This window comes from Aquarana catesbeiana, linkage group LG12 (genome assembly GCF_042186555.1).
Source record: "Aquarana catesbeiana isolate 2022-GZ linkage group LG12, ASM4218655v1, whole genome shotgun sequence".
Taxonomy (NCBI): Eukaryota; Metazoa; Chordata; class Amphibia; order Anura; family Ranidae; genus Aquarana; species Aquarana catesbeiana.
The window spans coordinates 154003875-154020149 of NC_133335.1; the positions used below are offsets into that span (position 1 = coordinate 154003875).

Genomic DNA, 16275 nt, shown 5'->3' on the forward strand with positions numbered 1-16275 from the left:
TTTTTCTTTTGTCACTTCTAACACTTACAATCAATTGTGATCGATCATTTATAGCCATTTGGACCTTTTATTCAGAAAATTCCCCTGCTGTATGTTCATTATGTGAGGTGACCTTGGATGACATCTGGTGGTAAATATGTGTAATTTCATCCTATTGCCCTGTCTATTTATGCTTGATCCACGGACTCCTCCTTGCTCTGAGGAAACCAGCGGTAATTGGCTGGTGAAACGCGTCAGAACGCTACCCCGGAACCACGTGCAAACGCTGTGGATGGAAGAACAGCTGATGACCGGCGTCTTAACAGACTTCACTACATGGCAAACACAGCGCAGGGTGGACACTGTTTCTTAAGCAGGAAGATGGCATTGTACGGACTGATATCCCAAGCCAGAACCTGGGGCTGAGCATGGCGGTCTGCGGACATTGGTCAGTGATCGGGTGGTGAGAGAAGTACCATTGCTATGACTGTCTACATGCCTCTCTATTGCCGCTCATAACCCCTTCCCCCTGCTTGCTGCTGCTTTCTTACTGCTGCCAATCTGCTTGCTTGCATTGATCTGTTTAATCTACCGGTCTCGCTGTGTCCCTTGGGTCATTACCCAACTGCTTAGATCTGTTGCTTGTTCCCCCCCATTGGGTACCACTAGCCCACTATATGGACTTCCAATACCCCCTCCATCCACACATATCCACTACTTCCATTATACCAAGTCTCTGAAGAGTGATTCACTAATTTCATCAACGGCTCCTTTGCTGCTTTGAATCTTAGCATTCGAGTATGAGTGGTGAATGGTATGTGTATGTGGTATGCATAGCCGTGGCTCCCCTGTTTTTAACGACAACGTTGTCATTTTTAATTTCTATGGTCTGTGTTTGATACTTACCATGGCCCGCCTGCAATACCTTTTTGTAGTATATATTTGTGTGGTGTCTATTGCATATTGTGTTGAATAAAATTTGGCTTGCTTTTTTCAGACAGTGCCTTGGGGTTTTCTTGCCCTCTTGAGAGATACCTATTCTCTTTGTTTTTTTTCATTCATTCCAATGGGCAGGGCGTTTTGGGAGCACTAAATATAGTGCACCCAAACTGCCCCAAAGATGCCGATTGCAGGACTTTGTAACATCTCGCAAGCGCACCGCCCTAGTGTGAAGAGTCACACTTAAATGGGAGACAGTTTTCAAGCGCTTCGCAGAGGCTATTTTTCCATTTTTTTTGCTAAAGCGGAAACAGTCCCAGTGTGAAAGGGGTCTCAGGGTTTTTTTTGTCCAGCCCTGCTGGGTTGAATGAAAAAACAAAACAAAAATAAAAAAAAACTATTACTGTGTACCAGGCTTAAACTGCAGCACATTCACGGTCTCCAACTCCAATTGCATCAACACAGAGCCTCAGGGACACGCCCATTTTCACACAGCTGACTACGAAGGCTCCAGCAGATCCCTCTGCAGAGCCCCTCAATCAACACAGAAGGGGAGGGCCATCCACAGTTTTTTTTTTCGTGGTATTGGCTTTACTGTGCTCAGCACACCAGGAAGGATTGCTACTAACAGGGAACACGGACAGATGTCAAAGTAAGCTCAAATGCTTTCTACTGCTGATCTATATTAAACCTAGTGATCATTGTTTTTCATTTTTCAGGTTTACAACCAGTTTAACCACTTCACCCCTAGTAAACCCATCCATTTAACAGTTTGAAAAAAAAGTTACATTTCTGTTAAAGCAGGGTTAGATTATATAAAAAAAAAAAAAAAAAAAAAACAAACACCACACACACACACACACACACACACGAACCAATTAAGTTATTATACAATTATTTTTAACAAAATGACGCTAATCACTATTCCACACATTTTTTTTCCCCTTTCCCTTATGTACATATGTTACTGTCTGCTCACCTTATAGTCTGACAATACCAATAAGCATTAACACGCAGTCAATATTTTCACACAAATGTATACACACTCTCAATTGACCGCCCTTATTGCACCTCTTTTGTCACTCTGGAAAAACTCCTATACTTTTTTTTTTATAAACTATATTTATTTTTTGCCTTTTGAGGATTGCATCACAGGTGGCTCTCCGTCCCTTTTCTGGGACGCCAACAGCGTGGCTTCTCGCAAGCCAGATCCTTTCATGGCCCTCGCCATGGGGCTACGAGGACAGGCCGGGAAATAATCTGGATAAACTTTTAAAAGTCTCTGGTTACAAGTCTCCCATCCATCCACTAGGGGTCAATATACTTGGATGTATATAGTTATATGATTCTAAGCTTTTGATGCAACTTTTAGACAAAATAATCCCCTTGAAGACTACGACTTCATTAGGTCGAAACACGTCAGTAACACGTTTGTGGCAGAAATACTGTACGATCATTTGCTGCAATTAAAACTCCTCAGGGATATTTTCTATTCGTTGGCCATTTTTTTCAGGGTGTTTAGCTTTTTCACTTTAACCACTTTAGCCCTGGAAGGATTTACCCCCTTAATGACCAGGCCATTTCTGGCGATACAGCACAGAGTTACATTAACTGACAATTGCGCGGTGGTGTGAAAATGTATTTTGTTGGCATTTGATCAGCTCAGCGGTTTGTATTTTTTTGCACTATAAAAAAAAAAAAAAAAAATAAGTATTCATCAGTTTAGGCCAATATGTAATTCTACATATTTTTGGTAAAAAAAAAAAAAAATTCCAATAAGCGCATATTGATTGTTGTAGACGCTATAACTTTTGCGCAAACCAATTGGGATAGATTTAGGTCAGTTTTTTTTAATTTTTACTAGTAATGGTGGCAGTGATTTTTAGAAGGACAGCGACATTGCGGTGGACAGATCGGAAACCTAACTGACATTTGACACTTTTTTTGGGAACCAGTGACATCACAGTGATCAGTGCTAAAAATATGCAGACATTGTATTAATGACACTGGCAGGGAAGGGGTTAACATCAGGGGTGATCAAGTGGTTAAATGTGTTCCTCCGTTTGTGTTTTCTAACTGTATGGGTGACTATGACTGGGGAAAACAGATCCGTCTTCCTGCTTGGCAGGAAGACAGATCTCAGGGTCATCCCCTGACAGAACAGAGATCTGCTTTGTTTACTTCAGCAGATCCCCATTCTGTCTCTCCGGGAAACGATCGCAGGCGGACACAGAGTCCGTCGGACCCGCTGATTGGCTCAATCGGAGCGCGCGTGCCCAAGAAAGTTAGTGCAAGCATCGCCGTGCCAGTAGGGCGATTTGTGCAGCCGTGCCACCTTGCCGCAGTGCATCTGTGGTGGGTGGTCGGCAAGTGGATAACCACTTTAATACCGGGCACTTACACCCCCTTCCTGCTCAGGCCAATTTTCAGAGCAGTCGCACTTTGAATGACAATTGCGCAGTCATGCTACACTGTACCCAAAGATTTTTTTTTATCATTTTGTTCCCACAAATAGAGCTTTCTTTTGGTGGTATTTAATCACTGCTGGGTTTTTTTTAATTTTTTTTATTTGTTGCGCAAAAAATAAAGACCGAAAATTGAAAAAAAAAAAAATTTTGTTTCTATTATAAAATTTTGTAAATAAGTTTTCTCCTTCACCGACAAGGCGGCACCAATGAGGTGGCACTGATAGACGGCACTGATGGGAACTCTTATGCCCGTACACACGATCGGACTTTACAAAAAAAAACATGGATTTTTGTTTGAAGGATGTTGGCTCCAACTTGTCTTGCATACACACGGTCACACAAATGTTTGCCAACAATTACAAACGTGGAAACGTGATGACGTACAACAAGCCAAGAAAAAGGAAGTTCAATAGCCAGTGCAGCTCCTTCTGCTTGATTCCGAGCACGCGTGAACTTTTGTGTGTCGGACTTGTGTACACACAATCGGAAATTTCGACAAAGTTTTGTTGGTGGAAAATTTGAGAACCTGCTAGCCAACATTTGTTGGCGGAAAGTCCGACAACAAATGTTCGATGGAGCATACACACGGTCAGACTTCCAGCCAACAAGCTCACATCCAACATTTGCCATCGGAAAATCCGATCGCGCGTACGTGACAATAGGCTGCACTGATGGGCAACACGGATGGACACTGATGGGGGCACTGATGAAGACATCTGGCAGGCATTAGTAGTGGGCACTGACTGGCACCATTTGTGGTCACTGATTGGCATATTTTGGGCACCGATATCCCTGGTGATCCATGCGAGGCGGGCATCCCTGTAGTCCTGGAGACATCCCTGGTGATCCAGTGTGGGCTGGGCTGATAATCAGCGCAGAGCCCCCCGTCAAGAGAGCCGCCGATCAGCTCTCCTATACTCACATCTGTCAGACACGAGTGAGGAAGAGCCAATAAATGGTCTGTTTACACTGTGATTAGCCGTGATTGGACACAGCTTATCATGTGGTAAAGAGCCTCCGTCAGAGGCTCTTTACTGAGACTGACACACTGCACCACCAGTCGCCGCACGCCCCCTTGGGCACACGCTGGCAGTTATCCTGCTGGACATCATACGACGTCCAGTCAGGATAACTGAACCACCACGTGAAGTGGTTAATGCCTTACTCCATATTTATTGGTTAAAAAAAAAAAAAAAAAAATCCCAAGCGTTGAACATCTCACGGAGCATTGTTCAATCCATCATCCGAAAATGAAAAGAGTGGAGTATGGCACAACTGTAAACCTACCAAGACATGACCGTCCACCTAAACTGACAGGCTGGGCAAGGAGAGCATTAACCACTTGAGCCCCGGACCATTATGCTGCCTAAGGACCAGAGGTCTTTTTCCAATTTGGCACTGCGTCGCTTTAACTGCTAATTGCGCGGTCATGCAATGCTGTACCCAAACGAAATTTGCGTCCTTTTCTTCCCACAAATAGAGCTTTCTTTTGATGGTATTTGATCACCTCTGCAGTTTTTATTTTTTGCGCTATAAACGGAAAAAGACCGAAAATTTTGAAAAAAAAATGATATTTTCTACTTTTTGTTATAAAAAAAATCCAATAAACTCAATTTTAGTCATACATTTAGTCCAAAATGTATTCGGCCACATGTATTTGGTAAAAAAAAAAAAATGTCAATAAGCGTATATTTATTGGTTTGCGCAAAAGTTATAGCGTCTACAAACTAGGGTACATTTTCTGTAATTTACACAGCTTTTAGTTTATGACTGCCTATGTCATTTCTTGAGGTGCTAAAATGGCAGGGCAGTACAAACCCCCCCCAAATTACCCCATTTTGGAAAGTAGACACCCCAAGGAAATTGCTGAGAGGCATGTTGAACCCATTGAATATTTATTTTTTTTGTCCCAAGTGATTGAATAATGAAAAAAAAATATATATATTTACAAAAAGTTGTCACTAAATGATATATTGCTTACACAGGCCATGGACATATGTGGAATTGCACCCCAAAATACATTCAGCTGCTTCTCCTGAGTATGGGGATACCACATGTGTGGGACTTTTCGGGAGCTTAGCCGCGTACGGGGCCCCGAAAACCAAGCACCGCCTTCAGGATTTCTAAGGGTGTAAATTTTTTATTTCACTCTTCACTGCCTATCACAGTTTCGGAGGCCATGGAATGCCCAGGTGGCACAAACCCCCCCCAAATGACCCCATTTTGGAAAGTAGACACCTCAAGCTATTTGCTGAGAGGCATGGTGAGTATTTTGCAGCTCTCATTTGTTTTTGAAAATGAAGAAAGACAAGAAAAAACTTCCTTTTTTTCTTTTTTCAAAACTTTGTGACAAAAAGTGAGGTCTGCAAAATACTCACTATACCTCTCAGCAAATAGCTTGGGGTGTCTACTTTCCAAAATGGGGTCATTTGGGGGGGTTTGTGCCACCTGGGCTTTCCATGGCCTCCGAAACTGTGATAGGCAGTGAAGAGTGAAATCAAAAATTCACGCCCTTAGAAAGCCTGAAGGCGGTGCTTGGTTTTCGGGGTCCCGTACGCGGCTAGGCTCCCAAAAAGTCTCACACATGTGGTATCCCCGTACTCAGGAGAAGCAGCAGAATGTATTTTGGGGTGTAAGTTCACATATTCCCATGGCATGTTTGAGCAATATATCATTTAGTGACAACTTTGTGCAAAAAAAAAAAAAAAAAATTTGTCTCTTTCCCGCAACTTGTGTCGCAATATAAAATATTCCATGGACTCGACATGCCTCTCAGCAAATAGCTTGGGGTGTCTACTTTCCAAAATGGGGTCATTTGGGGGGGGTTTTGAACTGTCCTGGCATTTTATGCACAACATTTAGAAGCTTATGTCACACATCACCCACTCTTCTAACCACTTGAAGACAAAGCCCTTTCTGACACTCATTGTTTACATGAAAAAGTTATTTTTTTTTTTTTTTGCAAAAAAATTACTTTGAACCCCCAAACATTATATATTTTTTTAAAGCAAATGCCCTACAGATTAAAATGGTGGGTGTTTCATTTTTTTTTCACACAGTATTTGCGCAGCGATTTTTCAAACGCATTTTTTGGGGAAAAAACACACTTTTTTAAATTTTAATGCACTAAAACACACTATATTGCCCAAATGTTTGATGAAATAAAAAAGATGATCTTAGGCCGAGTACATGGATACCAAACATGACATGCTTTAAAATTGCGCACAAACGTGCAGTGGCAACAAAAAAAATACATTTTTAAAAGCCTTTAAAAGCCTTTACAGGTTACCACTTTAGATTTACAGAGGAGGTCTACTGCAAAAATTACTGCCCTCGATCTGACCTTCGCGGCGATACCTCACATGCATGGTGCAATTGCTGTTTACGTTTGACGACAGACCGCCGCTTGCGTTCGCCTTAGCGCGAGAGCAAGGGGCGACAGGGGTGCTTTTTTTTTTTTTTCTTTATTATTTTTTTTGCTTTTTTATCTTATTTTTAAACTGTTCCTTTCATTTTTTTTTTTTTTTTAATCATTTTTATTGTTATCTCGGGGAATGTAAATATCCCCTATGATAGCAATAGGTAGTGACAGGTACTCTTTTTTTGAAAAAATTGGGGTCTATTAGACCCTAGATCTCTCCTCTGCCCTCAAAGCATCTGATGACACCAAGATCGGTGTGATAAAATGCTTCCCCAATTTCCCAATGGCGCTATTTACATCCGGCGAAATCTAAGTCATAAAATGCTCGTAGCTTCCGGTTTCTTAGGCCATAGAGATGTTTGGAGCCACTCTGGTCTCTGATCAGCTCTATGGTCAGCTGGCTGAATCACCGGCTGCATTCTCAGGTTCCCTGTTGAGACAGGAGAGCCAGAGAAAAACACGGAAGACGGTGGGGGGGGGGCTTTCCCTCCCACGGCTTGTAAAAGCAGTCTAGAGGCTAATTAGCCACTAGGATTGCTTTTACATGAAAGCCGACCGCTGGCTGAAAAGAATGATACCAAGATGATACCTAAACCTGCAGGCATCATTCTGGTATAACCATTCAAAGTCGTGAATGTCGTACCTGAAGACAAAAAAATGGTTAACAATAAAGCACAGTAAACGGTAAAGTATAAAAAATTGCATACCTGAAAAGCAAACATGATAAAACATAATAACAATAAAACATTGCAGAATAGAATACAGTAAAAAAGAGCAGAACAAGAGAGAGAGAGAGAGAGAGAATAGAGAGAGAGAGAGAACAATGAAACGACAACTATTTTTTTTTATTTTATATATTTTTTTTTTTTTTTACACTTTTTTTTGTAACTGTAACTTTTATAACTGTAACCGGTTCCAGGTTCGGGTCTCTCAAAATGCGATGGCATCTTGGGAGACCCTGTGAAAGTGTGCCTAGTCTGTGCAATGCTGTACCCTACGCTAATACTCAACTAGTGTATGATAGCGTTCAAAACATTCACCAATGCAAAGACCAGGATTGTCAGGACAGGAGGGACAATAATAGCGGGTGTCACGCCTATATCCGCGCTTGCTGCAGACACGACATCTTTTTTGGGGGGGTTCGTTGGGTAGGGGTACTCGGGAGAACATAAAGAAAATGCCTCTCATGCAGCCGACTGCATTTGGTTGGGGATGTGAATGGGGGAAGTACGGGCGCTGCAGAAGCGGTGGGTTCCCAATTCGGATTGGCGAATGCAGCAGGAAGGGCATTATGGGCACGACGGGCCTGTGTTTGTCTTCTTGGTGGCAGCGGGACACTACTTGTGCTTGCCACCTCACCAGCTTGAACTGCACTTATGGGATTCGCCACGTCACCAAGTGTTACTGCAGTTCTGGTTTGACTACGACCGGGGTGTACTAGGCCGCTGGCGCTTGCCAGTTCAATAAAAAGCTACCAAAAAAAACTGTTAGCGATCGCAGGGATCAGGCCTGACTCTGCGAACGCTGCAGTTATGCGTTAAGTGTTTTGTGACAGTGATCGATCGATACTGCACTTGGGTGGGCTGGGCCGGGCGGAGGGGCAAAACGCAGGTGCTAGCAGGTATCTGGGCTGATCCCGCTAACACTGCGTTTTTGGGAACCCTAAACTGCTGGGGACGCCAGTATAGATCTGATCGGATCAGATATTGATCCGTTCAGATACTATACCACTAAGGGAGGTGTACGGTGCGTGCGTGGGTGTTAGCGCTACTGGCGCTAACCTGACGCTGCCTGGGGCTGGTGCTTGCCAGTTCACCAAAATTCTACCAAAAAAACTGTTAGCGATCGCAGGGATCAGGCCTGACTCTGCGAACGCTGCAGTTATGCGTTAAGTGTTTTGTAAGTGACAGTGATCGATCGATACTGCACTTGGGTGGGCTGGGCGGAGGGGCAAAACGCAGGTGCTAGCAGGTATCTGGGCTGATCCCGCTAACACTGCGTTTTTGGGAACCCTAAACTGCTGGGGACGCTAGTATAGATCTGATCGGATCAGATATTGATCCGTACAGATACTATACCACTAAGGGAGGTGTATGCTGCGTGCGTGGGTGTTAGCGGTACTGGCGCTAATCTGACTCTGCCTGGGGCGACGCATATCACCGCCGGGCGATCAGGGGGCTAAACCTTTATTCGGTAATAAACGGCGGGTGCCCTGACACTATAAAAAATAAACAAACTAACCAGCGTCACCCGTAACAGTTATACGGTGATCAGTGGTGAAAGGGTTAACTAGGGGGCAATCAAGGGGTTAAAACATTTATTCGGTAGTATATGGGGGTCCCTGTCACTATAAAACGCTGACGGCGAACCTAAATATTTAGGTCCCTAACTAGCGTCACCAGCGACACTAATACAGCGATCAGAAAAATGATCGCTTAGCGACACTGGTGACAGGGGGTGATCAAGGGGTTAAAACTTTATTAGGGGGGGTTAGGGGGGTATCCTAGACCTACAGGGGGGTAATACTAACTGTCCCAACACTGTAACTGTCACAAACTGACACCAATGCAGTAATCAGAAAAAAAAAAAAAAAAAAAAAACTGCTGGTGTCAGTTTGTGACGGGGGGCGATCGGGGTGTTTAGTGTGCCTGGCATGTTCTACTGTGTGTGTAGTGTTGTGCACTCACATACCTGTCTACTCTCCTCGGGCCGGAACGGAAATTACCGAGCCGAGGAGAGATGACATCATTTCCTTTGCTGCTGTTTAGCATACAGCAGCAAAGGAATGATGTGATTGGCCGGCGGTGATCGCGATGGGGGGGCCACGAACGGATGGCCTCCCCCTCACCTCTGATCGCCGCTGGACAAAAGACGACCGCCTCGGGCACCGGGGGGGGGGGTCCGATCGGACCCCCCACCCGCGGAAGGCAAATCACGTATATGTACGTGATTTTGCCTGTCCGTGCCACCTTGCCGACGTAAATCGGCGTGAGGCGGTCGTCAAGTGGTTAATCAGAAAAGCAGCCAAGAGGCCCATGGTAAATCTGGAGAAGCTGCAGAGATCCACAGCTCAGGTGGGAAAATCTGTCCACAGGACAACTATGAGTGCCAAGAAGAAAGCCACTGTTGTCCTAAGACGACTTGAAAATTGCCATTCAGACGCGATCCATCCAATCTGACAGAGCTTGAGACATTTTGCTAAGAAGAATGGGCAAAAATGTCACCCTAGATGTGCAAAGCTGGTAGAAATATACTCAAAAAGACTTGCAGCTGTAATTGCAGCGATGGTGGTTCTACAAGGTGGGCTAAATACAAATGCAAGCCACAATTTTCAGATATTTGTAAAAAAAAAAAAAAAAAAAAGATGTGGAAAATTCCCAGGGGTATGAATACTTTTTCAAGGTACTGTATATTGTATGTTTTTAGCTTGTAGGTTTCCATTAAGGAATACAATTAAACTGTTTTAGGAGAGAATTTATTTTTTAATGAATTTTACAGAAATCATGCAACCCCAAAACATTCACCCTGAAATGTATTTGAAATCTTCTGATTGCATGATATTGCAAAGTGATTTTTCCTGTAACAAAAGCAAAACAATGAAGTCTAAATTGAAACTGCCTTGCAGTACAGGAAATCCTTTCCATTGAACCCAACGCTATAAGGGGAAAGGGTAACTTAGAACGTGATAAAAGTAATGGGGAGAACTTTTTCTTATAGATAGATCCACCCCTCCCCGATTTCGCTTTTAGAGGTCCCTTTCCTTATCTCCCCCCCCCCCCCCCCCCCCCCATTTTTCACACAAGGTGGGCTGCATCAGGTCAACTCCCCATGTACCTCCTCAGTAAAAGATTATAATTGATTGCTCACTTCTCAATTCAGCAAGCAGTGGTCACTATTGCAATAATTTTCCATGGCAGATTACCACCATGACTCAAATGGAATCTTCATCTCCAAGATGTCACTGGGCTTACCCCTGAAACCACAATTTAAAAAGGAAGGTGCTAATGGTAAAAAAAAAATAATAATGTGCAACCAGAATGTAAATATGTGAACAGCCAGCTGGCACTTAATGATTTACACCCACAATTACGTAAAATAAAATACTTTTTTTTTTTTGTTTTTTTTTTACTCCCCTCTGCAGAGATCGCCGGCGGCAAGTGTCATTTAGCGTGATAACGTCATAGGCTCCTCCTTTATGGATTTCATCCAACGGGACTTCCTCAAAAGGCCTTTTGAAAAAGTCCAGTTGGATGCACTGTGTAAAGGTGGCGCCTATGGCATCATCACGCTGACTGACATTTGCCGCCGGCCTTCTCTGCAGAAAACTGTATAGCGTTGGTTCTTTTGCTCGCTAGATGTTTCTAATCGCACTGCATATTTTCCCTCTTGTAACTGTTTAACCACTTGACCACTGGGCACTTAAACCCCATTCCTAACCAGACCAATTTTCAGCTTTTGGTGCTCTCACATTTTGAATGACAATTACTCAGTCATGCAACACTGTATCTATATGAAATTTTTGTCCTTTTTTTCACACAAATGGAGCTTTCTTTTGGTGGTATTTAATCACCGCTGGGTTCTTTATTTTTTGCGCCGTAAAAGAAAAAAGACCGAAAAATCTGTAAAAAAATACATTTCTCTTCATTTCTGTTATAATATTTTGCAAATTAGTAATTTTTTTTCATATATTTTGGCCAAAATTTATACCGCTACATATCTTTGGTAAAATTAACCCAAATCGGTGGATATTATTTGGTCTTTGTGAAAGTTATAGAGTCCAAAAGCTATGGTGCGAATATCTGAAAATTGATCACACCTGAAGTGCTGACGGCCTATCTAATTTCTTGAGACCCTCACATTCCAGAAAAGTACAAATACCCCCTAAATGACCCCTTTTTGGAAAGAAGACATTCCAAGGTATTTAGAAAGATGCATGGTGAGTTTTTTGAAGTTGTCATTTTTTCCCACAATTCTTTGCAAAATCAAGGTTTTTTTTTTACTTTTTTTTTTTCTCCCACAAAATTGTCATATTAGCAGGTTATTTCTCACACACAGCATATGCATACCACAAATTACACCCCAAAACACATTCTGCTATTACTCCCGAGTACGGCGATACCACATGTGTGAGACTTTTACACAGCGTGGCCACATACAGAGGCACAACATGCAGGGAGCACCCAGGCCAATTCTGACATTTCTCTCCTACATGTAAAAATCATCATTTATTAGCTAGAAAATTACATAGAACCCCAAAACATTATATATGTTTTTTTAGCAAAGACCCTAGAGAATACAATGGCGGTCATTGCAACTTTTTATCTTGCACGGTATTTGCGCAGCAATTTTTTAAACGCTTTTTTTTGGAAAAAAAACGGTTTTATGCTTTACAAAAACCAAAACAGCAAAGTTAGCCCAATGTTTTTGCATAATGTGAAAGATGAAGTTACGCCGAGTAAATAGATACCCAACATGTCACCTTTCAAAATTGCACGCGCTTGTGGAATGGCGCCAAACTTTGCTACTTAAAAATCCCCATAGGCGACGCTTTAAAATTTTTTACTGGTTACATGTTTTGAGTTACAGAGGAGGTCTAGGGCCAAAATTATTGCTCTTGCTCTACCGATCGCAGCGATACCTCACATGTGTGGTTTGAACACTGTTTTCACATGTGGGCGGGACTTACGTATGCGTTCGCTTCTGTATGCGAGCACACAGGGACAGGGGCGCTTTAAATTTTTTTTTTTTTTTTTTATTGTTCATTTTACTTTATTTATTTTAGTTTGATGCTTTTTTCCAAAAAAAAAATTTTGGACCACTTTTATTCCTATTACAAGGAATATAAACATCCTTGTAATAGGAATATGGCAGGTCCTCTTTACAGTGAGATATGGGGTCAATAAGACCCCACATCTCACCTCTAGGCTGGGAAGCCTGAAATAAAAAAAAAAAAAAAAAAAAACGATCCTGGCTTCGATCGTAGCGCTGAGTCGGTAGAAGCGCGGGAGGGGGGGGACATCCCCTCTCGCCTCCCGTAAGAACGATCAAGCAGTGGAACAGCTGCTATGATCATTCTCATGGTGTAGGGAATCGCCGGCTGAAAAAGCTGATATCTGAATGATGCCTGTAGCTGCACCCATCATTCAGATATCCCCGCACAAAGTCAAGGACGTTGTATGACAGCCGGCGGGCGGGAAGTGGTTAAAACGCTTTTTTTTTTTTTTTAACACAAAGTTGTCCATTTATACAATATTTCTACCACATAACATGTACATACCAAAAATGACACCCCAAAATAGATTCTCCTGCTCCTCCTGAGTACGGCGATACCACATGTGTGAGACTTCCACAGCCTGGCCACATACAGAGGGCGAGTACAGCTGAGCATGGCTCAGCATGGCGGAGTATGGCGGGGCATGGCGGGGTACGGCGGGGGCATGGCAGAGTATGGCGGGGGCATGGCAGAGTATGGCGGGGGCATGGCAGAGTATGGCGGGGGCATGGCAGAGTATGGCGGGGGCATGGCAGAGTATGGCGGGGGCATGGCAGAGTATGGCGGGGGCATGGCAGAGTATGGCGGGGGCATGGCAGAGTATGGCGGGGGCATGGCAGAGTATGGCGGGGGCATGGCAGAGTATGGCGGGGGCATGGCAGAGTATTGCACAGCATTGCAGAGTATTGTGGGGGTATTGCAGAGTATTGCACAGCATTGCAGAGTATTGTGGGGGTATTGCAGAGTATTGCACAGCATTGCATAGTAGTGAGGGATGGCTGAGCATGGATGGATGGATGGCTGGATGGCTGGATGGCTGGATGTCTCTGTGCAGCGCTGTGGGCACTACACATACAGCCCACAGCGCTGCAGACATCCATCCATCCCCCTCCCCGCTCACTGTGTACCGATCGGTACACAGGAGGGGAGGAGAGGAACCAGCGTTATCAGATGACGCCGGTCTGTTTACATGTGATCGCCCCGTCATTTGACGGGGCGATCACATGGTAAACGGCCACGATCAGCGGCCATTTACCGGGATCCGTGATGCGCCGGGTCCTCTGGACCCGGCGGTCACAGATGTGTTCGGGTGCGCGCCCCAGGGGGCGCGCGAGAGGGGAATTCTGGGAGGACGTCATAGTACGTCCTCCCAGAGTTATCCAACCGCCCTGCAGCCGTCATTCGGCTATGGGCCGGTTGGTAAGTGGTTAAGATTGTGCCTAGGCGAACGACGTACATGGTGCTTGCTAGGCCTCCTGGGATATCCATGTCACATATCCCAGGACGCCTAGCCAGCACTATGCACATCATTCGTCTAGGAGAATGATGTGCATTGAGGGGCGGGGCTTCGCCTTTCCCCAAGAGTAGGTAAATTATAAATAAAAAAATGACCTATTCGTGAAAAGGATAGGAGAGGAGGGATGGAGTTCATATAGGGTGACGGTCCTAAAAAAATTTTGGGCGCAGAAAAAAAAAAAAAAAAAAAAAAAAAGTGTAATAAGATCACTCTGTGGATTGTGGACACACTGGATGTTTTTACAGCTACTCTTTTTGGCTTCAGGCATTTTTCTGCAGCCAATAAACTCCTCAGCAATTTATCCTATGTGTCCATGCACACATAGACTTTTAGCGGTTTTTGACAGGGGCTTTTTCTGGCTGGAGAGAAAAAACACAGAACTAGTGCGTTTTTTTTTTTTTTTTACAGCTGAACAACACACACACACACACACACACACAACTCATACTCTGGGGGAAAAAAAAATGTCAGAAAACACGGGTATTTAGTGCTTATCAGCTTTTTTGAGCCATAAGCTTTTGTAAGAGTACAATTTTTTTTTTTTTTTTTTTTTAACAAAAACCACACACAAAAACACCACTACTGAAAAAAAAATGCTGAACTCTTTCTACAGCTAATGCTACTGGCTTTTTTTTTTTTTTTTTTTTTTAGAATGTCCAGTGTGCATGAGGCATGAGGCCTTACTATACATATACACAATTTGGGAAGTGTTCTTATATTGTTTTGGATTACACTGTTAATTCACATTGTATTTTTGGTTAGGCTGCACAGTACTATATTTATTATTTTGTGATGTTTTCACTTGAAACTGAAAGCTTGCATTTGGTTGCTATATAACATTTTTGTCATTTACACTTTATCTATTGATAGATTTTGGATAACACTTCACTGATCTCCTATTTTATTTTACATAATTGTGCTACAGAAATATTTCTTATAGGAGCACCCGACAGCAGATCTTGTGCTGAACACTGGAATATAGCGGTCATTAAAGGGTTCAAACACTAAACTCTACCTGCAGTCATAGATATGCAAAACAACAGTTATGTATGCATTAAATACCGTATTTATTGGCGTATAAACACGCACTTTTTTCCCCCTTAAAATCAGGGGAAAATCGTGGGTGCATGTTATACGCCGATCCCCGCCCGCTGTTTGTGAGCGGAGCGAGTCGGCCGCCTAGATAGATAGATAGATAGATATCTATCTATATATATAGAGCCGAGTGTACTCGGCTAGCTCCGCTCACAGTCACGCCCAGTCCCGCCCTATGACGGACATAACACAGGGACTGGGCATGACTGTGAGCAAAGCTAGCCGAGTACACTCGGCTATCTATGTATATCGGCGGCCGACTCGCTCCGCTCACAAACAGCAGGGGCGCTCGGCTCCGCTCACAGTCACGCCCAGCCTGGGCGGGACTACGAGAAGAGCTGGCTCTGTATCTCGGCACCATTTTCGAACTGCAGTGACACTGGACAAGCATGCAGATTATGGCTGCAACTAACGATTATTTTCATAATCGATTAGTTGGCCGATTATTGTTTCGATTAATCGGTTAATAACCTTAGGAAAAAGTGTGGTGTATAATTTAGTTAATATGTAAAGTTTTTTAAAAAAAGGCAATTTATTCTTAAATATCTCTATGCAGTGGTAAATATAAATAACCAACTATAAGGTTAGGGAGCAAAATATCTAATCCACTCTGAGAATAACAGACAGAAGAGATATACTGTATATACTATTAGAGGAGATATACTGACTATATTGATCTGTGTGGCCAGCATAAGGCTTGGTACACACCTATGCAGTTTGCTTTTGATCCGTTCCTGCAGTGCTTTTTGCTGTGCGTTTTGATTTTTGCACATGTGATTTTGCGGCGATTTGCGTTTTTTGCAATTTTTTTGCCCAATTTGTTGTTGGGCAGATTAAAAAACACAAATTGCTGCAAAAACACATTACATGCTTTTCTGCAGCTTCTCTATTGAAGTATATTGAACCGTTTTGCGTTAAAAGTCCCTGACCCTTTCCAAATACGCAGCGGCTGAAAAAGCGTAGATGTGAACTTGTCCCGTAGGAAACCATGTCAATGAACTGTAGTGCGTTTCTGCAAAAAGCACCACAAAACACACAGATGTGAACCAGGTCTAAGACGTTTAGTAACATAATGGGGTTAAAA

General features: G+C 43.2%; 1 protein-coding gene across 1 annotated transcript in view; it reads right to left on the reverse strand.

Annotated features, from left to right (window-relative positions):
• Window positions 1-16275, reverse strand: part of RAB5C (RAB5C, member RAS oncogene family) — a 71861-nt gene that overhangs the window by 11011 nt on the left and 44575 nt on the right. The gene's annotated exons all lie outside the window — the stretch shown is intronic.